Here is a 25058-nt window from a genome sequence, read left to right as displayed (position 1 = left end):
TTATTGACATGGTCAAAATGACTTTGCTAATATAAAATCAGTGCTGTTTTCTAGGTGCAATATAGTCTGGTCATGGAGTGATTATTTGTGATATAACTCTGTGGTCCCCTTGCTAATATTTCATTTAGTTTTTTTCATCAATATTCAGTAGAGAAATTGATTGATCATTTTCTCTTTTTCTCCTTTCCCTGTTTTTTAAACAATTGAAACCTTATTTATAACAAAGAAGGAATTTTTATAGGATTTCTTTACCTACTTTTTTCCTGAAATACTTTATGTAATATTGGAATTAATTATTCTTTAAATGTTTGATATAATTTCTCTAGATCTATCTGCTTTGGGGATTCCTTTTCTTATGGAACTCATTTCTGACTTGCTCAATTTCTTTTTCTAAAATAGGGCTATTTATTCTACTTCCTCTTATTATTCTGGGCAATTTACATTTTTGTAAATATTCATCTATTTCACTTAGATTGTCAGTTTTATTAGGCATAAAATTGGTCAAAATATTAATAATTGCTTTGATTTCATTTTTACCATCTGTGCATTTATCCTTTCATTTTAGACATTTGGAACTTGGTTTTCTTTCTTTTTAAAAATCAAATTATCCAAGTGTTTATCTATTTTTCATAAAACCAGTTACTAATTTAATTTATTAATTCAGTTTTTTATTTTAAATTTTATTAATCTCTCCTTCACTTTCAGAAATTCTCTTTTGGTGTTTAATTGGGGTTTTTAAATTTGTTGTTATTCCAGAGGATTTTTTAATTGCATGTCCATTTCATTGATCTTCTCTTTCTTTTTTTTTTATTGATGTAAGTATGTAGAGATATACATTTTCCACAAAGTAATGCTTTGAATGTATCTCACAAATTTGGGTATGTTGTCTCATTGTTGGCATTATCTTTAATGAAATTATTTATTACTTTTGTTATTTGTTCTTTGGCCCACTAATTATTTTTATTAAATTATTTAGTTTCAATTCATTCTTTCTTTACTGGGGGCAGCTAGGTGGCACAGAGGATAGAGCACTGGCCCTGGAGTCAGGAGTACCTGAGTTCAAATCTGGCCTTAGACACTTAACACTTACTAGCTGTGTGACCCTGGGCAAGTCACTTAACCTAAATTGCCTCACTAAAAAAAAAATCAAAGGCTCTTTATTGAAAGTAATTAAAATCTAAAAAGGGTGCATTTAAGTTTTCTGCATTTATTTTTGAGGTTTTATGCCCTAATAAATGATCAGTTCAGGAAATAATTGTTATATTCTTTCAATTTTTAATGTGCATTTTGGTTCTAAGATGGCAGAGCAATCTTACTTTACATGTCTTTGAAATATTATGTCTAGGTTCTTGTTTTTCATCATGATTTTCAGGTAGGCCAATAATTCTCAAGTTATCTCTCCTCACTCTATTTTCCAGGTTACTTGTTTTTCCCTATGAAATGTTTCACATTTTCTTCTATTTTTTTTTCATTTTTTTGACTTTGTTTTATTGTTTCTTGGTGTCTTGTGGAGTCATTAGCTTCCACTTGACCAATTCTAATTTTATAGGATTTTTTAAATCTTCTGTGACTTTTTGAATCTCCTTTTCCATTTAGCCAATTCTGTTTTTTAAGAAGTTCTTTTCTTCAGTATTTTTTTTTGCTTCTTTTACCAAACTGTCATTTAACTTCTCATAATTTCCTTGTATTGCTTTCATTTCCCTGAATTTTTCCATGCCACTCATTAAAATTTTAAATCTTTTTTACTTTTAATATCTTTCCTTAGCTCTTCTAATAAATATTTGTTAGTTTTGTTTCCAATATTTTTTTTTTATTTGAAACTCTTCTTCTAGGTGTTTTCAAGTCATTGTCTTCTAAATTTGTGTCTTCACTTTCACTTTCACCATAGTAACTTTTTTTGTGGTCAGGTTCTTTGGCTGTTGTTGTTTGTTCATTTTTCTAGCCTATTTCTTGACTTTGGACTTCATATTGAAGTTTAGTTTTTCTAATCTTGGGGGAGAGGGTTATTGGCCTGAGCTTCATTTTTTATGTCCTACTTCTTTCACAGTTATTTCAGAATCTGCAGATCTATCTAGGGAGATACTTACTGGAACTGGAAAAAATATTCAATATGATTTGCTTTCTTATGTGTACTTATCAGACCTAGTTGTAGGGGAGAATTCAGCTGTGCTTCTTACTATTATTCTGCTATCTTGGCTGTTATGCAAAATCATGACATTTGAGATATTTGAGGACAATGATTATACTAGCCTATCATAGCAATTAAAGGCGATTTCACGATGATAAAAGCAGTAGGTGCTATACTTTAACTCAAATAAGAGAAGACTTAAGGACTAAAAGGAGGTACCCAGAAATGAGAACATGGTGGGGAACAGGTACAACAAAAGAATCAGTAAACAAGTATTTATTAAGTGTGTATCATATTCCAGGCACTGTGGCCAACAATGGGGTCACAACGACAAAAAGAGACAAGTGCCTTCCTCCAAGGAGTTTATATTCTATGGAGGGAAGATAGCATTTACAAAAAAATCATATACAAAATAAATAAAAATAAAAACACAAATTAAAAAGGGAATTTGTAGGAGAAAGCTATTGTACCCATGGCATAATGGGCTTTGGGCCATAGTAGGAAGTAGATATTTCAATACTGGTAATTTAAAAAGACTTTCTCCCAGGCCTTAAAGCACTTGACTTTTCTAGACCCCTCATTGCTCCTAATCAGGAAAGATTACTAGAATCCAGACTCTTTGATAATATGAAAAATTCTGAGACTTTTCACTGAGATATCAATCCAACATCTTAAAACTAATGTAGATTATGACCACAATAGCTCTACCCTAGGGTACTGAGACCACACTTATAAACTAAAACAGTGAACTTATGTCACACTAGTCTGCAAGCCCCTTCTCAGAATAATGTTTTATCATAGCTTTCTGATAGTCCAAAAATTCTTCAATTATCTCTCCTTAATCAATTTTTGAGGTCAGTTGTTTTTCCTATGAAATACAAAATTTCATTTTTTTTAGTCTTTTGATTTTGTTTTATTGTTTCTTTATGTGTCGTGGAATCATTAACTTCCACTTGACCACTTGTACCTTTTAAGGAGTTATTTTCTTGATTTGGGTTTTTGTACAATTTAGCCAATTCTGGTTTTAAGAAGTTATTTTCTTCCATATTTTTGTGCCTCTTTTAGCAAGCTGGTAATTCTCTTTTCATAATTGTCTTGCATTGCTCTCATTTTTTCTCCTTTTTAATTTTAATACTTTATTTTCCCCACTTACATGGAAAAATAATTTTAACCTTCATTTTATTTTTTTACACTTTTTAGTTCTAGATTTTCTCCCACTCTCCCTCCATTCCCTCCTTCATCATTGAGAAGGCAAACAATTGGGGGGCAGCTAGGTGGTACAGTGGATAGAGCACTGGCTCTGGATTCAGGAGTACCTGAGTTCAAATCCGGCTTCAGACACTTGACACTTACTAGCTGTGTGACCCTGGGCAAGTCACCTAACCCCCATTGCCCCGCAAAAAAAAAAAAAAGAGAGAGAAGGCAAACAATTAGAAAAATGAAGTCATTCAAAACATATTTCCATACTAGTCATGTTGTGAAAGAAAGCAGACAAAAAAATAAAGAGAATAAAATAAGAGTATGCTTCTATCCTCACTGAGACTCCATCAGTTCTTTTTCTGAAGCAGTTTTCATCATAAGTCTTTCAGAATTGTCTTGAATCTTTGTATTACTGGGAATAGCTAAGTCATTCACAGTTGATCATTGTGTAATATTGCTGTTACTGTGTACAGTGTTCTGTTGATTCTGCTCACATCATTCTGTACTAGTTCATGTAAGTTTTCCCAGGTTTTTCTGAAATTACCCTGCTCATTACTTTTTACAACACAATAGTATTCCATCACAACCATATACCACAACTTGTTCGGCCATTCTCCAATTGAAGAGTAGCATCCTCTCAATTTCTAATTCTTTGCAATGACAAAAAGAACTGCTATAAATATTTTTGCACAGATACAGCCTTTTCCTTTTTCTTAAATCTCTTTGGAATAAAGACATAATAATTATATTGCAAGGTCAATGGGTATGCATAATTTATAGCCCTTTGGGCATAGTTCCAAATTGTTCAGTTGGATCCACTCACATTTTTACCAACAGTGCTTTAGTGTCCCAATTTTCCCACATCCCTTCCAATATTTGTCATTTTCATATTCTGTCATTTTGCAATTTGACAGGTGTAAGGTAGCATCTCAGAGTTGTTGAATTTTCATTTCTCTGATTTACAGCAATTTTTCATATGACTATAGGTAGCTTTGATTCCTTCTTCTGCAAACTTCCTGTTCATATGTTTTGAGCATTCATCAATAGGGGAATAACACATATTCTTATTTTTTTTTATTTTTTTTTTAGTGAGGCAATTGGGGTTAAGTGACTTGCCCAGGGTCACACAGCTAGTAAGTATTAAGTGTCTGAGGCCGGATTTGAACTCAGGTACTCCTGACTCCAGGGCCGGTGCTCTATCCACTGTGCCACCTAGCTGCCCCTTATTCTTAAATTTTTAACACAGTTCTCTATATATTTGATAAATGAGGCCTTTATCAGAGAAACTTGCTATTTATATTTTCCCAGTTTCCTGCTTTCCTTCTAATCTTGGTTTATTTGATTTTGTTTATGCAAAATCTTTTACATTTAGTATAATCAAAATTATCCATTTCACATCCTATAATGCTCTCTATCTCTTATTTGGTCATAAATTCTTCCCTTATCCATAGATCTGGCATGTAAACTATTCTATCCTCCCATAATTTGCTTATGGTATCACCCTTTATGTCTAAATCATGCACCCATTTTTGACCTTATGTTGGTATATCTTGTGAGATGTTGGTCTATACCTAGTTTCCATCAAATTGCTTTCCAGCAGCAGGTTTTGTCAGATAGTGAGTTCTTGTCCCCAAAATCTGGATCTTTGCATTTATCAAACATAAGATTACTATGGTCATTTCCTATGTTTTGTAAATCTAATCCCTTCTACTGATTCACCACTCTGTTTCTTAATACCAGATTGTTTTCATGATTACTGCTTTATAATAATTGTTTGAGATCTGATATACATAGGTCACCTTCTTTCAAGTATTTTTTTTTATTAAATCCCTTGATATTCTTGATGTTTTATTCTTCCAGATGAATTTTGGTTTTATGCTTTTCAAGCTCTATAAAATATTTTTCATAGATTAGTATGACACTGAATAAGCACATTAAGTTAAATAGAATTGTTATTTTTATTACATGGGTTTGGCCCACCTAATGAACAATTAATATTTTCCAGTTGCTTAATTCTAAATTTGTGTGAAAATGTTTTGTAATTATGTTTACATAGTTCCTAGGTTTGTCTTAACAGGTAGACTCCCAATATTTTATATTGTCTGAAGTAATTTAGATGGAATTTCTATTTCTATTTCTTGCCACTGAATCTCATTTCTTTTCTTGTTTCCTTCTACCACTCTTCTTTGATTTAAAAAATCATTTTTGCTCTCTCATTTCTATCCTTCTTTAGTTCTTCTAAGAAATCTGGCTAGATGTGTGTCCAATTTGCATTTTTTCCTTTGAGGCTTTGATTGTAAATGTTTTAAAGTTATTTTCTTCTGAGTTCGCATTTTGAGCTTCCCTGATACCATAGTGGATTTTTATCATCAGGTTCTATTTTGTTGTTGTTGTTGTTTGTTGATTTTTACAGCTTTTATTCTTGGATAGAATGGGAAAAATATTCACTGCTACTTTTTGTTGGTTATCCTGCTTAGACTTTAGTTTGACACACTTTTTAAAGTTGTTTAGTGGGTTGGCTTGTGAGAGCTAGGCAAAATTGTTGACTTCACCATCATCAGAATAATTTTTCAAATACATAAAACAAAATACTTATAATAAGAAAGGAAACCAAAGATTAGTGAAAATAGATCCTTGAAATTCAGCCCCAGACTGCTATTTTAGAATTCCTGCTCAGGGGGCAGCTAGGTGGCACAGTGGATAGAGTACCAGCCCTGGAATTAGGAGGACCTGAATTCAAATGTGGCCTCAGACACTTGACACTAGCTGTGTGACCCTGGGCAAGTCACTTAACCCTCATTGCCCCACACAAAAAAAATTATATAGAATTCCTGTTTTACATTATTGTCAGACTCTAGCAAGAGACTCTATGACCCCTCCCGCAAAGAAAGAGTTGTTTATTTTCTCGGGTTCTTTTAACCTCACATACCTCCCAAATGTTCTTATCTTCTGGATAGATGATTTCCACTTCCTAATGATTTGCCCCAAAGTGTGAATGGTGAGATTTCCAGTTTTAGGAAATGAGGTACTGTGGATATCTGGGAGGTGAGTGGCAAGTAGAGGGTGAGATTTCTAGAAAACTTCCAATTTCATCACTTAGTGTAATAAGGTCAACCCTCAAAGAAAGCAAATCATTGCTCAAATTACATATTGTCCCTAGAGGACACAAAAAAAAGTAATGGGAAGAAGTTGCAATGAAGTTGGTTCAAGTCCCATCTTAGGAAATGTTAGTTAACAAAAAGAGATCCACTACTATTTTATTCCTCTATGTGAGGAATTGAACGGGGAAACCACCTTTATTTTTTATTTTATTTTATTTTTTTTAGTGAGGCAGTTGGGGTTAAGTGACTTGCCCAGGGTCACACAGCTAGTAAGTGTCAAGTGTCTGAGTCTGGATTTGAACTCAGGTCCTCCTGAATCCAGGGCCGGTGCTCTATCCACTGCGCCACCTAGCTGCCCCACCACCTTTATTTTTGAATAGTATGCTTTGAAAGTTTTTTGACAGCTTCCAGATCCTTTCCTTACCTCACTCCTTTTTTTTTTTTTTGGACTCAAATGAATGGTTATGTAAGAATTAGACTCCAGACTATCTGAGACTTCCTTCTTCCTAAATAGCAAGGACTAGTTCTTACCTTTCAAATCCCAGAACACTAGTTTAATTCTTTGCTTTGCTAACATAGACAAGGGCTTTCATAAAACTTAACTTGGTTTGAAGGTGACTTTGAGAAGAGTAGCAGCTAGGAGGAAAAGAATGAAGAGTCAGTTTGAATCTGACACTTGCTAGCCATGTAATCTCAGACAACTCTATCTGAGCCTCAATTTCCTTGTCTGTAAAAGTGGAATTAATAATGCCTCCATTAGGGGGTTGTGTAAAAAAAGGTAATTTGTAAACTGTAATATGCTCTAGAAATATGTCAATTATGTTTTTATTGTTATTGGTATTGTTTTATTGATATTTAATTCAAAAATAATTCATCCCTGTAGTTTAAATTTACAATTTGGAAAATTTCCAGACACTATTTCAATAGAGTTTCCTTGTTCATATACTAATCTCATTGGGGAGAGACATTCTGACAACATGTGCCAGCCCCTATTCTGTCTATTGAGCCATATGGCTTTTCTAGTGTCCCTAATGAATATCAGGTGCAACTAACGAACAACAATTTAGAGACAGAGATCACAGGCTAATTAATCCCAGTCTTGGGCACACAAAGCTTGCTATAGTGCCAGGTTTCTTTGGCTTCCAACTTCCAAGAATGACCTACAAACCACAACTGACAGGAGGATGTCCACCTCAGCTGGATGGGTTACCATTGCTGATGATTAATTACAGTAGACTTTGGGATTTATTCATATGGCTGTTTTGTATTATGCAAGAAGAGAAAAGTGATTGGAATATAAGTCATTTGCAAGACCCATTACCACATCTGGTGCATTGTGTTCATTCCTGAGTGCCACATTTTAACAGGACAGCCTGGAGCCCAGCCATAAAAGGACACATGATAGAGGGGACTAGAGATCGTGTTGTATGAGGATCCATCAGTGGAACTGGGGGGAATTAGCTTGAAGAAGTGAAAACTTAGGGACAGAATTATCATTTTCACATATTTGAAGGGTTGTCATTTGGAAGAGGGATTAGGCTTGCTCTATTTGGCCCTGGAGAATAGAGCTAGGGCCATTAGTTGAAAGGGTCAACTAGGTAATATTCAACCTAATATAAAGGAAGGAAGTTCTCCACTAAAATTTCCCATTATTTATGGCAACATGCAGCTGACTCTGGCTTCTTATGGGTGATGGCACTCTAGTGTAAGTTCTAGCAGGTCCTCGCAAGCTGTTGTCATTTGTCCTTCATTCTTTGAAAGGACCATGATATTGGGGTAATGTCATGAGTTGCAGTGAATTGGATTTAAATGAGGAAGGGCTGTGCAAAGTCAACAGCATCATTCTATTCTTCAGAGCTATCTGGGTCCAATGGCAAGATGCATGTATTTATGTTTGTATGCATATAGATATAGACAGAGACAGAGACATAGACATAGACATAGATATAGATATAGATACAGATATAGATGAGAATACACACACACACACACACACACACACACACACACACACATCAGGACAATTGGAGATGGCCTTGGATGTTTAAGGCAATTGGGTCACACAGCTAGTAAGTGTCTAAAGTCAGATTTGAACATGGGTCTTCTCAACTTCAAGGCCATTGCTCTATCCACTATACCACCTAGCTGCCTCTCCTAACAGGTTAAGAAGGCTTTGAATAGATTCCCTATGATAGGCTTCATTCTCCAAAGGTGACCCTCCCTGATTTCCAAGAACCTCAGTAGAGGGTGATGATTTTTTCAACTCTGGTAACTCTACCAGGACTAGTCACAGACCTATCTCAATATGTAGGAGAAGTACCCACATCAACACAATCACAGTTCCTTGAACTATTGCATTATGATGGTATAAATTCCTTTAAAAAATTGGAGCTTGCTCAAAGTAGAATGGACTGATCATGAAGAATAGAATACCAGGCTTGGAAGGGACCTGAGAGAGAATTTTGCAAATGCTAGATAAGTGAAGAGACTTTCCTGAGGGCATGTAGCACTTTAGTGACAGAGTGGGAATGAGAGTTCAGGTCCTCTGGTAACTTTGGCTTACTGCTCAGGTTCCAGTGCTTTGGGAAAACCTCTACATGGCTGGCATTGGAGCAATTCACCCCAGTAAGCAACTGATAGGGAAATACTAGAGAAGTTAACTCTTCTCTCTTTAACTGGTGCTAAAAATCCCCCCGAGACTCTTACTATTACCCTGTAGAGTCACCTGAGGCAAATGAGGTACAATTACTCATTGCCTCTTCCCTGTATACTCTCAAGGCTGTTGGTCTCTGATGACTTCTGTTCCTTTTCTGGGCTACTCTTATTAGGAATGCAAATAAAATTTGAGGGAAAGCACAATGTGTAGTTTGGCCCAAACTCCTGGACCCTCGGAGAATGACCCTGTCAGCTAAGTCCTGAAACAGCTTATCTTAACTTTTTCCCCAAACAAAACTTTGGGGAAAACTTTCATAAGGCTCTGATTGGCAGCTTTGTGTTATAGGAGAAATGATCATTTTTCTTCCCGGAGATTGATGAAACAGCTCACAGCTGTTCATCTGAAGCTATTTAACTTATCCGGAGAGCAGAGCCCTGGTGTTCTGGGTGTAGCCAAGTGGCTTTTCTTCATTTCACATATCCTGCTGCCTCCCAATGAGGACCTGCTGGTCCAGGCAACTGGATCAACAAGAAATACTGGGAACTGAGGACAAGAATTATCTCCCATGGGTCAGTAGTTCTAAGACTGAAAATCACATTTAGAGCTAGAAGGCAGTTTAGAAAACATCGAATCCAAGTCTTTCATTGTAGAGGAGAGAAAGCCAAGTCTTGAGTCCAAGATCATACTAGTAGTAAATGGAAGAGCCTGGATTTGCATCCATAACTTCAGACTCCAAATTCAGGTTTTATCATTCTACCATGCTGGGTTAAAAAAAAAAAACAGGCATAAGGATAGGAGTTTGAAGTATAAGAGGCATGATTTGTGAGCTTAGTTTGTCATAGTATGCTGCTAAAGAGAACAGTGTCATTGATTCCATCCTTTGGTAGATCAAAGTCTAACTTTGCTTGGCCTTAGACTTACTCAGCCATGGCTGTGGACCCAGACTGAACCCTAGCTTCTGCTCCAAACAGTTCTTTCTGGCTACAGTCCTATACTAAGTCTTTAGCCTTGTTTCCTACTGACCCTTAATTCTAAGCACTTACTTCTGTTTTAATCTGCTTTTGAGAGGCACAACAAAGGTAATAAAATAAGGGAGCATGTACCCCTGGAAACATAATCTGGGTAGTGGTCAAAGGTAAGAGGAACGACGGGCAGCATCAAGGGATGGACGCACAAAAGATAAACCACCTACTTCCCCTTTCCACAGATGGCTGGCCCTGAATTAGAGGACAGTGAACTGGCATAACTCTTTCTAGTAAACAGTGGCACATTAACAAATGTAGGCTAAGTTCCTTCCAGTTTAATGGGGTTTTCATGAAATATGACACAGCCCATACAAAAGTTTCTCAGAGCCATAAATTACCTGAAATAATTACAAGCGCAAACCAGAATGATTCTGAACCACCCCCCCCACCTCCCACCCCCCGCCAAGCGGCCTTGTTAAGATTTGCCATGCTTGTATAAAAAATGTCACCTTTATGTCTGCATTTAATATAAATGACAGGTAGATGGGAGGCAACAAAGCCTTAAAATCCAAAGCAAATCATGTCCAATGACCTTGGCTATAAATCTGGCAAAAGGTGTCTACAGGGTGGTCCTTGTTACCTGAAAATATTTCCTGTTTGGAAGTTTTATTTGAGCCCATAATTCACCTTCCTCACTCTTAAAATATAGGAGTTTTTTATGCTCCATTATCTTAAGGATATGCTCTTATGTAGGGATAATATGATAAAGTAATCTTGCATTAGCTGTTAAATGACTAGAATCTGAATCATAGATAAATAGAATGCTAGCCCTAAAAGGGACCTTAGAACATAAAATCTAAGATGCCTGAGCTGGAAGAAATCTCAGAATGTGGCATAGTATAACTAGAAGGGAAATCAGATGGTGGCAGCTATCAGAAGCCGTCCTGTGAGGCAGGGAAATGCATCCTCTTCCCCTACTTCAGCAGAGTTAATACCTTTCCCCTTCTGCCTTTACCCAGCCCAGTTACTATCCAGGGTTAATTAACCAGATAGCCTCTCTCCCCTTAGCATTTTGAGGTCTCACCTGTAATTACTCCACTGTTCAGAGATGTCAAGTGTGTTTACTCAGGATATTAAAAATGCATGTGGTCCCTCAGGATAGGGAAAGTAGCTCTGGAAAAAAAAAACAACTAGGAAAGCTTCCCTGAAGGAAATAATAATCTTTGGGAGGAAAATAGGAAAGCAGGAAGAGCATAATTTGATGTGGTGGTCAGGTCATTCAGCACAGTATTTTTTTTCCCCAAACACAGTCAACAATAAGAACTTTCTAACAATCAAAACCATACAGAAGCTAAATGGGTATCCTCAAAAGCCAGTACCTGAAGAATTCAAACAGAAACTAGATGATTGCTTGTTAAGAATGACCTTGGAGCTCATTTTCAGGCTTAAAATTTCATGTCATGATTCTATAATAGGATGACATGTAACATAAGCAGGGCGAATGAATCATTAAGAACTCATTGCTCCCCTCTGCAGGCTTGCGATCTGGTTAAGGAGTCAATATTTAACACATATAAAAACATTAGGGAATATTATGAGATAACATATAATTATAGGCTGATTGAGGTTCACATTATGAAAAGGTTGGGTATTTTCTCCTCTCAGGGCTTTGCCTTTCTTATCTATGAAAAGAGTGTGCTGCACTATTTTATCTCTAAAGTCTCTTCCAGTTTCAACAATTCTATGATTTTGTGATTTATTGATTGCCTCCTTATAGTTCTGTGCTAAGACTGTGGGAGACACAAAAGATGTAAGGTGTAATCCCTATGCTCAAGAAGCTTACAGTAACGAGGTAGGTATAGGAGCCATATACCTAAGAATAGATACACTAACAACATAAAACAAATGTCAAATGCCAACTGAGTATTATACTTTTACTCTTCAATGGTTACATGATCTCACTCATGGGCTGGAAAGGTGGGAGGAACTCCTTTTTTGTCAGTGCAGCTCACAACCTATACATGAGAAATTTTTCCCTCATTTTTCCTTTCTCTCAATTTGTTAGTTTTTATCCTATGTGATTGTTGTCTTTGTGCTTCTGCAAATGAATTTCCAAAGAAAATGTGTCCAGTGTGTAACAGGACTGCTCTGGGTCTTTTACTACTTTTAGGCTTTTTCTTCTTGGTACTTTGAGGCCCAGAGGACCTCCACAAGAGACTGGGATCAAATAAACCTGTTCAATCCTGAGGAGTTTTGATTTGGAAAGTTAAACTCTCCCTCTCCCTCCCCCTCCCCCTTTCCCTCTCCCTCTCTCTCCTCCCTCTTCTCCTTCCCTTCCCCCCCCCCCCATTCTCTCTCTCTTCTCTCTGCCAGATTCAATCCTGGAAGGTTAGGTTTAGGTTTCTTTATTGAATATGCTCCCTTCCTGGAGCAAAACTCCAGGGAAACCTCTAAAAGAAATCATGCCTACAGTTTTCCTAAATGTGGATAGCAGGGATCCATCCCACAAGTTTTCTCAATCTACAATTTGATTACTGAGTAAAAAATTGCTTTTTGTTCTTCCAAGATAGAAACAGTTCCAAGACTCACAGGACTCAAAGGCATATAGGAACAGATGCAAGAAGTAAAACCCAGCAGTCCAGCAGGAAGGCAAAAACCTTTTGTGGGGCTGATGACCAAATATTTCCCATTCCTCTCAGTTAAGAACTATCTGAACAACTCATATAATCCGGATCCCTTCATAACCTGGCTGCTTCCTAACTTTGTAGTCTTTTAGATATGACTTCCCAATGCACTTCTTGATGCAGTTGTACTAACCCACTTGTGGATTCTTACACATAACCCTCTCTCCACATACTGCCTCTGGGTATTTTGAATGGCAATTCTCCATGCCTGGGATAGTCTCCCTTCTCACCTCTCAGGGCTATCTTCTCTGGCTTCCTTTAAAATTTGATTCAAATCTTATCTTCTATAGAAGGTCTTTCCAGTTCTTCTCACTCACCTCACCTTACTAATTGATAGTCCATTTCTCCTTCCATAATTACTTTCCTTTCATTTGATCTATAAATAATATATATATATACATAAATACATATGTGTAACATAAGTTATATATACATAGATATTACAAAGTTATTTACATATTGCCTTCCCCATTAAAATGTGAGCTCCTTGAGGTAAGTGTTTGTGCTTTTTCCCCTTTCTTTATATCCTCAGTACTTAGCATAGTGCCTGACATAAAAATAAGCATGTCATAAAATCTTGTTTTTTGACTGCCTGGCAAGCCAGGGCCTAGCTTTCTTTAGTCTTTTAGGAACAAGGTAACCCTATTTTCTTTTATTCTGAGAAATTTCTTCCCTCTAATCATTGGTGTCAGAATTACAAACTTAGGAATTCCCAACTTGTAAGGTAACTACCAAGTCTAGAAATATCCATTTCTCAAAATTGTATATACTTGTGCTCAGAAAAGAAAATAAGCAGAAGGCAGTGAGGGACCAATGTCCAGTCTCAGCCTTGCCTAGGGAGGCATATGTCTCAAATATTCATGTGCTTCTTCCTCAAACCACAATTGCTGTTGGGTTGGAGGAGGGGATTCCTGTCCCCTCTCTCCTCTCAACCATAAGTCCAAGAGAGAAAATACTAGAAAGGAATCCTCAAAGTGGATGGAACCTTTTTGTCCTGATTCTCTTATAGACTATAGATAGATGAGATTCCTTAATGAGTCAATGAGTTAATTAACATTTATTAAGTACCCACTACCTAGGCAATTCCTACTCTCCAGGAGTTTAGAGTTTAATAAATGGAATACACAACATAAAAACAATGAAGTGCAAAGAAGATATATATATGGGATAGAGATAATCAATAGGGAAGGTACTAGCATTAAGGGAGAGAAGAAAAGTCTTCTTGTAGGAGATGAAATTATAACTGGGACTTGAAAATAGCCAGGAAGAAGAGATGAGGAGGGAGAGAATTTCAGGTATGTGGGACAGCCAGTGAAAATGCCTTCCTGGGAAATGGAGTAAAAGCAAGTAACAACAGAAAGGCCAATATCCTAGATCACAGAGTACAGGAAACAGTGTACAAAAACACAAACAAACAAAAAACTACTGGAAAGATGGATCTGGGGAAGGGTGGGTAAAGTTAACAAGGGACTTAATATGTTAGAAAGCTCATTTCCCCTGATTCTCAATAATCAATTATTTTTAAAACAACCCCAGTCACTGAGGGCCAACCAGGAGTTTCCTATGTCACCTCAGCAAGGTGGTAAGGCATATGTCTACCTCTATAAGGAGGTGGGCTTTTCTGACAAAAATCTACACACCCTATAATCTCAAGTAGAATGAGAGGATTCTCAGAACAAAGAATTCTATGATATATTTTCATTTTATTTTTAAAGGTGTCAGTGGGCATGGGAGAGCATAATTTCTTGATAGAAGGAAGTCCTGGTGAGTCAACAGCTTTCATCAGTATTAGTGAACAAGAGTCTTATAGAGTTATACTTAGAAAGAGGGCACTGAGGGACAGCTAGGTGGCACAGTGGATAAAGCACCAGCCCTGGATTCAGGAGGACCTGAGTTCAAATCTGGCCTAAGACACTTGACACTAGCTGTGTGACCCTGGGCAAGTCACTTAACCCTCATTTCCCCCCACACACACACACACAATGTTAAAAAGAAAAAGAAAGGGGGCACTGAGAGAGGTTAAGTGACTTGTCTAGGGTCACAAGGCCAGTATGTATTAGAGGCAAAAACTGAACCCAAATCTTACAGACACTGAGTGGCTATCTTTCATTCTGTATCTATTTGTTATCTCTAATTCATTGCATTATGTCCACTGTGTTTTCTGATTGCACTTATCTCTGATATTTGTTTGATTTTTAAAAATAGTTTTTCTGTTTTTAATGCCATTTCACTTGTTTAACCATCTATGAAGCTTTGCATTGCCTTTTGGGTCACTTGTTTAGATTCTTCTGAAATTATGGTCTTAGAACATCACTGGGAGATCTTGGTGTTCAAAAATATGGGTTTTTATGACAAGGAGCAGCCAAGAATAATTGATAATTCTGCACAATTCTCATATTTGATTTAGCTCAATCTTTATGGCTACTAATGATCTGTGTTCAAATCTTGAGTCAGACTTGCTAGTTGTGGGAGAACACTAAAATCTCTTAACCTCTATAAATCTCATTTATTCCATCTGTAGAATGGGGGAAATAGTAGCATCTACTTAAAAAGTTTGTTGTGTAAATAAAATGAAATAATGTATATAAGGAGCTTTGTGAGACTTAAATTACATCTAAACCATGTAATTTGACAGTGGTAAAATTTGCTATTTCCAATTATCTTACATGTCAGATTTCCATAGTGCTTAAATATGCACCATTAAAAATTGGGTCCTTTTAGATTATCCTTGTGGTTTAGAATGATCCTGTTAAAAGCTTTAAACAGAAAGGAACAGCTAGGTGGTGCAATGGATAGAGCCATGGTCCCAGATTCAGGAGGACCTGAGTTCAAATCCAGCCTCAGACACTTGACACTTAGTAGCTATGTGACCCTGGGCAAGTCACTTAACCCTCATTGCCCTGCAAAAAAAAAAAGCTCTATACAAATTAGTAGTGTTATTACAACCTTACAACAAGCCTTTTGTTTCTTAATCTGAAACCACAAGAGTTTTTACCATCTTTCCCTTGAAATCATAATTACTAAACACAATTATAAAACACTTTTCACAAAAATAGAGTAAATAGAGTCAGATCTAAGCACTGGAGAAATAATAATTGCTCATGGATGAGCCAAGCCAATATAATAAAAATGCCTATTCTACCTAAATTAATTCACTTATTTTATGCCATACCAAACTACCAAAAATATTTTATAGAGCTAAAAAATAATAATGGAATTCATCTGGAAGAACAAAAGGTCAAGAATATCAAAGGAATCAGTGAAAAAATGTGGAGGAAGTTGGATTAAGAGAACAAGATCTCAAAGTATATTATAAAGTGGTAATCACCAAAATAATCTGGTTTTGGCTAAAAAACAGAGTGAATTAGACATATAATACATAGTAGCAAATGACCAGAATAATCAAGAGTTTGATAAATGCAAAAACCCAAGCTTTTAGGACAAGAACTCACTTTTTGACCAAAATTTCTGGGAAAACTGGAAAGCAGTTTGGCAGAAACAAGATACAGACTAATATCTCACACCATATGCCAAGAAAAGGTCAAAATGGGTAAAAATGATTGAGACATAAAGGGTGATATCATAAGGAAATCAGGGAAGCATGGAAAATTTTACCTGTCAGATCTGTGCATAAGGGAAGAAATTATTACCAAAAGAGAGCTAAAGAGCATTATGGGATATAAAATGGATCGTTTGGATTATATTAAATTAAGGAGGTTTTATCCAAACAAAACCAATATAGCCAAGATTAGAAAAATAACAGGAAACTATGAGGGAAATTTTTATAGCCTCTCTGATAAAGGACTTATTTCTCAAATATATAAAGAAATGAGTTAAATTTATAAAAATACAAGTCATTCCCCAATTGATAAATGGTCAAAGGATATGAACAGGCAGTTTAAAGAAGAAATCAAAGCTATCTATAATCATATGTAAAAATGCTCAAAATTATTATTGATGAGAGAAATGCAAATTAAAACTCTGAAGCACTACCTCACACCTATAAGAGTGGTAAATATGACAGAAAAGGAAAATGACAAATGATAAATGTTGGAGGCACTAAGGGGGAAATGGAGACACTAAAGTAATGTTATTGGAGTTGTGAACTGATCCAACCATTCTGGAGAACAATTTGTTATTATGCCCAAAGGGCTACAAAATTGTGCATACTCTGTATTCCAAAGAGATTTTTAAAAAAGAAAAAGAACCTATATGTACAAAAAATACTTATAGCAGCTCTTTTTATGGTGGCAAAGAATTGGAAATTGAAGGGATGTCCATCAATTGGGGAATGGCTGAACAAGTCATGGTATATGATTATGAGGGAATACTATTGTGATATAAGAAATAATGAGTGAGATGGATGCAGAAAAATATCTGGGAAGACATATATGAACTGATGCAAAGTAAAACAAGCAGAACCAGAACATTGTACACAATAACCACAAAATCTTATACCAATCATCTGTAAATTACTTCACTATTCTGATGAATGCAATGATCAAAGACAATTCCATAAGGATGGATGCTACCCACTTCCAAAGAGAGAACTGATAGAGTCTGAATGCGGAGTGAAACATTTTTTAACTGTTTTTCTTGCTTTTTGCAACATGGCTAATATGGAAGGTTTTTTTGCAAGATTTCACATGTATTGCTGAGATCATAATTTTTGACTTCACAGTGGGTGGGGGAGGGGTGCAAGGGTGGAAAAAAAGTTAGAACTGAAAAAAAAATTAAAAGAATGTTAAAAATATTTTTTAGGGGTGGCTAGGTGGTGCAGTGGATAAAGCACCAGCCCTGGATTCAGGAGTACCTGAGTTCAAATCCGGCCTCAGACCCTTGACACTTACTAGCTGTGTGACCCTGAGCAAGTCACTTAACCCCCATTGCTCCACAAAAAATATATATACTTTAGAATTTTGTAATCACTAAGGATTGAGGTTTGATGCTACAAAAGAGCAAAGTAGACATTGATGTTGTTTGGAGGATCTTTTCAAGTTTTTTATAAAATTTTGTTTTCATTTGTTTTTGCTTAACTGGACTTATTTGATACAAGGGAGGGTTTTCATTTCAAGGTAGAGGGATTTAGTGGATAATGATGGAGATGAAAAAATAAAGTGTGAATAAAAATTTAAAATACACATTTTTAAAGTCAAAAAGAAAAACAAACCAAAAAAGATATTTCAGTTACTACCACAGTGTGAAATTGACTATAACACTTTAAAAGACCATACAAATGGAAGTTCATGGTTTCAATCCTCTTTTGTTCTTCTTTGTATATTTAAATGTTCATGTTTGTTGAATTCTTAATAAAAAAAAGAAAAATATCTTCTTCATCCTACCCAAGAGATCTTGTCATACATACTGTAATTATCTTCTTGGTGCTCTATTTGTTTAGGCTTACCATAAAACTCTGCAAGGTGAAAGTGCTCCAATAAGTGCCCCCCATAAAGTACAATTTCTTGTTCCCTTTAGGTGCATGATAAAATCAACCCTTTTATTTTCCTCTCTGAGTAGAACCTGTGGATCATTTTTCTATTTACTGTACTTACTTCAGTCTTGTAATTTCATTTATATTGTGAATACCAAAATGGATTCAAGTCAGCTAAATTGACATTACACACAAGGAATACCATTACATAAGAGTTCAATGGAGGTAAAGATATAAAGATCACAACAGACTGCAGGAGTCATTCAATTAAAAAGCATTTAATAAATGTGCCTAATATGTGTCAGGCACTGTGCTAACAACTATGGATAAAAAGAAAGACAAACGACAGTTCCTGTTCTTTAGCAGCTAATAATCTAGTGAAAGGAAAACACAGATAAAGAAGCTGAAGGTGGGGTGTAGCTGGGTGAGAAATAAAGACACAGCTGGCCTGAGCAGCCTCTTTAAATGGGGGATTTGGAAGTTCTCCGCTGTCTACCTTCCACCCTCTTCAATCAGAGAAAAGGACAGGTGCCAAGGACAGTGGGAAGGCTCCTGGATGAAGTCAGACTTGAGATAGGTCCTGTAAAATGCTTCTTATTTTGAGAGAGAGAATGTCAAGGTAATGAAGCTACCTGAAACAGTTTAACTTTTTCCAACTCTAAGATGCTTCTGAGAAGGGTCAGTCAAATCCTAAAAGTTATCAAAGATTCATTTTTCATGTTTGCTATGCAAATTTCATTTAAGTGCAAGGATAATAATTTTTGTCATTCTATCCACAAAATTAAAGAGGGATTTTAATTGCAATGTCCAGAGACAATACATGATTTCTACTTGGCATTACCTGGATTCATAGAGTTAAATAATCACAGAATTACAAGTCTGGAAAAGACCTCAGAACTTATATATTATTAACATTCTATATTAGAATGTTATTTTAGGCAGATCCTGAAAACATAGAACACAGAGTACTAAAGTTGGATGGGGTCTTAGGACAGGATAGAGAAAATATGACCCAATGAGTCAATTCACAAAAAGTAGAATGGAAAAAAGAACCTAATGAGTTAATGAGATAACCACATATCTAAGTCCAAACATCTCTAAATATATATTGAAAGAAAAGTGAAATGAAATGACCATCTGATGAGAGGAAGTATCCTGAGGATTCCCAAAAGATCATGGAACTGTTAAGGGCTAAAATTCTAGCTAAACTGTCTAAAATATCTAATGAGTGGTTGCCAATAAATTATAAGCTTTAGCAAGAGTTAGACTTTTAAGCATTTATTAAGGAGAATAAGAATTTGGTAAAGAGAGAGAAAGGCCTAGATTCCTATCTATTAAAGGGAGAGCACATTTCTAGCTCCGCTCTCCACCAGAGTCCAGAGGGAAAAGCGTAAGAGCGAGCGCCAGTCTCTTCCTTCTTCCTCTCACTAGCCCGCGTCACTTCCTGATGCCAAAGAAAAGACTCCTGGTCTTGCCCTCAAAGACCTTCGCTTCATGGGCGGAACTCTTCTACAGTAAGTCTCCAGCAGGTGGCGTCATTCCAATCGTTACAGAACCAAGCAAGATTTTCCATAAAGGTTCAAGAGAGAAACCAGAACCATAAAAGCATAAATTGGGTCATTCATAATAGAAATAATTGTCAGAAGAAAAATAAAACTTCAACACAATGGTGAATCTCCAAAAAAAGGAAAGAAAAAAAAGCTTATTGGTAATACAAATATAGAAGAGTAAAGGACAATGTGGAATAAGAGAAGCAAAGAAAGGAATAACTTTAAAAGAATACATTATCAGCAGGTGTTGTGGCACATAACTGCAATCCTTGCTACTGGAGTGGCTGAGACTGATAGATAACGTGACCTCAGGTACTCTGAGTATAATAGGTCTAAAGCCATTCTGAACTATGCTAATATGATGGAACTCCTGGGAGTGGGAGACTACTAGACTGCCTAAAGAGGGGTGAATTGGGCCAGGTTAGAAATGAAGCAAGTCAAATATACTGTGCTGATCAATGTGTTGTTGTTCAGTCTTTTCAGTTGTGTCTAAATTTTCATAACTGCAATTGGGGTTTTCTTGGCAAAGATACTGGAGTGGTTTGCCATTTCTTTTTTCAACTCATTTTACAGATGAGGAACTAGGCAAACAGGGTTAACTCACTTGCCCTGGATCAGATAGCTAGTAAGAGTTTGAGGTCAGATTTAAACTAAGAAAGATGAGTCTCTCTAACTTCAGGCCTGGTATTCTATCCACTGCACTAACTGTCTATGCTTATCAGTAGTAGGAACAGAACGAAGAGGAGTCACTGAATTTCCATCCAGGCTGAAAGAGGGAGACCCAGTCTCAAAAATAATTATCTCTTTACAAGCAAAACCCATTGATCTCCAAAACGGTATGTATCAAAACAAATTAAGGATCCATTAGAATATGACAAGTCAAAAAACCTAGTAATACAAGAAATAATACAAGAAAACTACCCAGGAACTTCAGAAAACGGGGGGGGGGGGGAGGGAGTAACAATAGGAAAAAAAACCTCATACATTGCATAGAGGAAAAAAAAACACCTTTGCTTTAAACACCAGCATAGAGTGGTTAAATTTACTAATTCTAATGACAACTAACAAATTCTGCAAATGACCAGAAGACCTTCATATATAAAATAAACAAGATTTGGATAACAGAAGACTATTCTGTTCCATCCTGAAATCACAGAAGGGGATGGAATACTTCTTTCCAAAGAGCAAAGGAAGTCAAAATGCCACCCAGTTAATATTTACCCTCAAGACTCAAAAAGATAAATGCTCAATGATATGAGATGAACATTCAAAAAGTATTTGAGAAGCAAATTCAATAAACTAAAAAAATCATTTAAAACATTCCTACAAGTAAAACAGACATATGCAAATTGTTTGCTTTGCAAATACTCTAGACAATAGAAACTCAAAATAGATAATTATAGCTACCTAGAAAAGTACAAGAAACAAAATGTTACCCCAGAAAAAGAGGGGAGGAACTAGAAAGAGAAAGACACTTATGGCATTAAAAACAACAGCTACAACAAAATGACATATGGATCCTTAAACAATTTCTACCTAAAAGTACACAGGGACAAAAGTGGAAAATAAAAAGCAGTGGAGGAACAAGACTGAAACAATAAGAATTAAACTCATATGACCCTGCTGACAAGTGAATCAATTTGTTGTTGTTGTTTTGTAGACTTAAACTGAAGAATTAGAGGATACATAAAAGAGAATATGGAAGGAAGAAAACAGAATGGAATATGTGATGTTTCTCAATCAAGTAAATGGTAATAAAGGAAGGGAAATTAACACCTGTAATTTCTGAGGAAGAAGAGGAGCTATTGGAAAATGGATGAGGTGTCAAAAGGAGGCAATGAAACAGGGAGGGGAGGGTGAAGGTTTCAATTTAATAATGGAAAGAGATACTAATGAGTAATACTCACAGGGAAGAGAGAAGAAGATCATGTAATTAGAGATAAGGACCTTACAATGAGTATAATTTCTAGGGATTTGATGCAGAAAGAGACCATTACCTTTGAATTTGTGTTGCATATCCATGTATTAGAGCACAGAGATATTACACATAAACTTAAAAAGAAAGAAATGGTAAACACATCCTTTATAGATCATAATTTTTTAAAAAGTAAGCAGTACAAGAAGCACAAACAAAAAATACAGACCAAAATATAAACTTTAAATGAAATTCTAAATAACAAATGGATGAAAGAAAAAATAATAGAAATTTATTAAATATAAAAATATAATGATTAAACACTATTTCATAATTTCTAGAATTCAGCTAAGGCAGTCAAGAAGTAAAAAGAAAATTGTAACCCTAAAAGCATACATTAACAAAATGGAAAATGAAAAGATTAATGTGGTGAATGTATATCTAAAAATTAGAAAGCCAACAAATAAGCTCTAAATAAGAAAAGGAGAAATGTGAGAAGATAGCCCCTCTCAACAGTTGAGAGACCCACAGTGAGGAATATTGCATATATTTTCATACTTTTTCAATGTATTGATCAATTTTGATGACATTTCATCTTCTTCATTGTCTTATGTTTTCTTAAAAAGGTTATTCATGATATGTAATGTCTCTATAGTAGGAAAGAGAAGGAGGCTAGTGGAAGAAATTTTGTCAGTCTCTAAGCAAAATTTATCAATGAAACTTTATTTAAAAAGAACAAGAGGGTAAAGCAGAAATAGAAAGAACACACTGGTCACTTCCACAAAGTAACCCCAAACTGAAAACATCCAGGAAATTTGTCATAGCCAAAATCCAAAGTTTTCAGGTAAAAAAAAAAAATACTTTAGGCAATCAGATAATTTCAAGTACCAAGGAACTACAATCAAGATTTTGCAAAATTCAGTCTTAAAGAGAGAAAATCTTTATAACCAAAATATATTTTGAAATAAATATAATATAAAAACAAAAGAAATGGACCTCTAATTTTAAAAGAAGACTTTCTATTATTCATGAGGAAAATATCAGAATGAGGTAGAATCTTTGAAATACAAAGATTGTCCAGGAAGCAAAAGAAAAATAGAAAGACATGCATTTAGTCAATCGGAAAGTGCTTAGTGCTGAATTTAAATATAGGGATGAGAAAAGTGTCAATTGAGAAGCAATCCAGCTGTTTTCAAGAGAGGGAGAAAAGAAAGGAAAACATAGACCATGGAATGGTTTTGCTTTGTAGCGTTGATGTTTAAAGAGTAAATGAAAAGGAGGTAAATAAGGAATTCACTAGGGAAGGAATGAGAAAGGAATGGGATACATTAATAATTTCTCATAATTAGTGTGCCAGAATACCATAAATATGGAGAAAGGTATGGGAATATCAGGCATCTCATGAACCTCACCCATCTGAATTCAAAGAAGAGTTGAACATACAGACATAGAACTTGAAATATAAATACATTAAATGCAACTTGAAAATAGGCAAAGATAGCAGAAAAGAAAGTGGGGGTCCAAGAAAGAGGGTATACAAATAGGGCAGGGAGAGAAGTATGAACTTAATTTTTTCAAATGAATGTTAAAATTATTTTTATATGTAAATAATTATTTAAAGAAAGAGGGTAAAGGGGCAGCTAGGTGGTACATTGGATAAAAGCACCAATGGGTGGGGGAGGGGTGCAAGGGTGGAAAAAAAGTTAGAACTGTAAAAAAATTAAAAGAATGTTAAAAAATATTTTAGGGGCCACTAGGTGGTGCAGTAAATAAAGCACCAGCCCTGGATTCAGGAGTACCTGAATTCAAATCCGACCTCAGACACTTGACACTTACTAGCTGTGTGACCCTGGGCAAGTCCCTTAACTCTCATTGCCCCACCAAAAAAAAGAAAGAAAGAAAGAAAGAAAGAAAGAAAGAAAGAAAGAAAGAAAGAAAGAAAGAAAGAAAGAAAGAAAGAAAGAAAGAAAGAAAGAGAAAGGAGGAAGGAAAGAAAGAAAGAAAGAAAGAAAGAAAGAAAGAAAGAAAGAAAGAAGAAGAAAGAAAGAAAGAAAGAAAGAAGAAAGAAAGAAAGAAAAGAAAGAAAGAAGAAGAAAGAAAGAAAGAAAGAAAGAAAGAAAGAGAAAGGAGGAAGGAAAGAAAGAAAGAAAGAAAGAAAGAAAGAAAGAAAGAAAGAAAGAAAGAAAGAAAGAAAGAAAGAAAGAAAGAAAGAAAGAAAGAAAGAAAAAGAAAGAGGGTATAGTGATAAATAAAACCAAATTTTAGCTTCATAGTGAAGATCATAAAGGGGGAAATAAGAGAAAAATTATAAAATCCAGTGATCAGGGTCTGGGTGAAAACAGAAGGGGTAGAGAAGTAAGGTCAGATCACTTCAATTTAATTTACTTGCATGAATAATATGCCTTTTTGTTCTCCTCTCTGTGTAAAGAGAGAGAGAGAGGGGAGTGGGAGAAGATTATCAAAAAGAAAAAAAATGAGTATATGCTAGAGGAAAAAATACAATTAACAATCATAACCATGAAGGTGAATGTGATGAACTCATCCATAAAACTAAGGAGTGTAGCAGAGTGGATAAGAAAGCAGGAGCCGACAATATGTTGTTTACAAGAAACACCCATGAAGCATAACGATTTACAAAGATTTAAAATGAAGGGTTGGAACAGAATTTACTGTACCTTAGGCAAATTCAGAAAAGCAGGGATGACAATCATGATTTCAGGCAAGGCAACAGTAAAAATAGACATGATTAAAAGAGATAAGTAGGGAAATTATGGTATGCCTAAAGACACCATAGATAATGAAATATAATAAAACTGGAATTTCATTTAAGTATTTAAAACTAAAGTAAATAAAATTATTAGGATAAATAGATAGCACACTATAATAGTTGGGAATCTCAATGTGCCCTTCTGTGATCTAGCTGAGTCTTACAAATGATAAAGAAATAAAGGAGCTGAATAGGATTTTTTAAAAATCAACACTTAATATGTTAGATATATAGTCATTAATGAAAAGAATAAATCATAAGGAAGGAGTATGTCTATATGTATGTATGCATATATGTGTGTATGCATACATATATATAATTTTCTTCGGCTTTGGAAAACATATTTATAAAAATTGACTATATGCTAGGATGTAAGATGCTTATAAACAAATGCAAAAAATTAAAAAATATATTATTTACTGACCATAACAATAAAAATATGCTTATCTAAGAACATTTGAAGAAAGGATTCAAACAGAGACTAAATAATATAATTCTAAAGAATATATAGGTAAACCAACAAATCCTTGGAGTAACATTATTTCATCAAAGAAAATGACAATAAGACAATACATGAAAAATTTTGGGAAACATCCAAAGCAGCCCTTAGGAGAAATTCTATATTTCTAAGCATTATCACAAGGAAAATAAATTTAGAACA

The sequence above is a fragment of the Dromiciops gliroides genome, chromosome 2, assembly GCF_019393635.1.
Source record: "Dromiciops gliroides isolate mDroGli1 chromosome 2, mDroGli1.pri, whole genome shotgun sequence".
NCBI classification, from domain to species: Eukaryota; Metazoa; Chordata; class Mammalia; order Microbiotheria; family Microbiotheriidae; genus Dromiciops; species Dromiciops gliroides.
The sequence above is the reverse complement of the archived record's forward strand: the minus strand, read 5'-3'. Positions refer to the sequence as shown.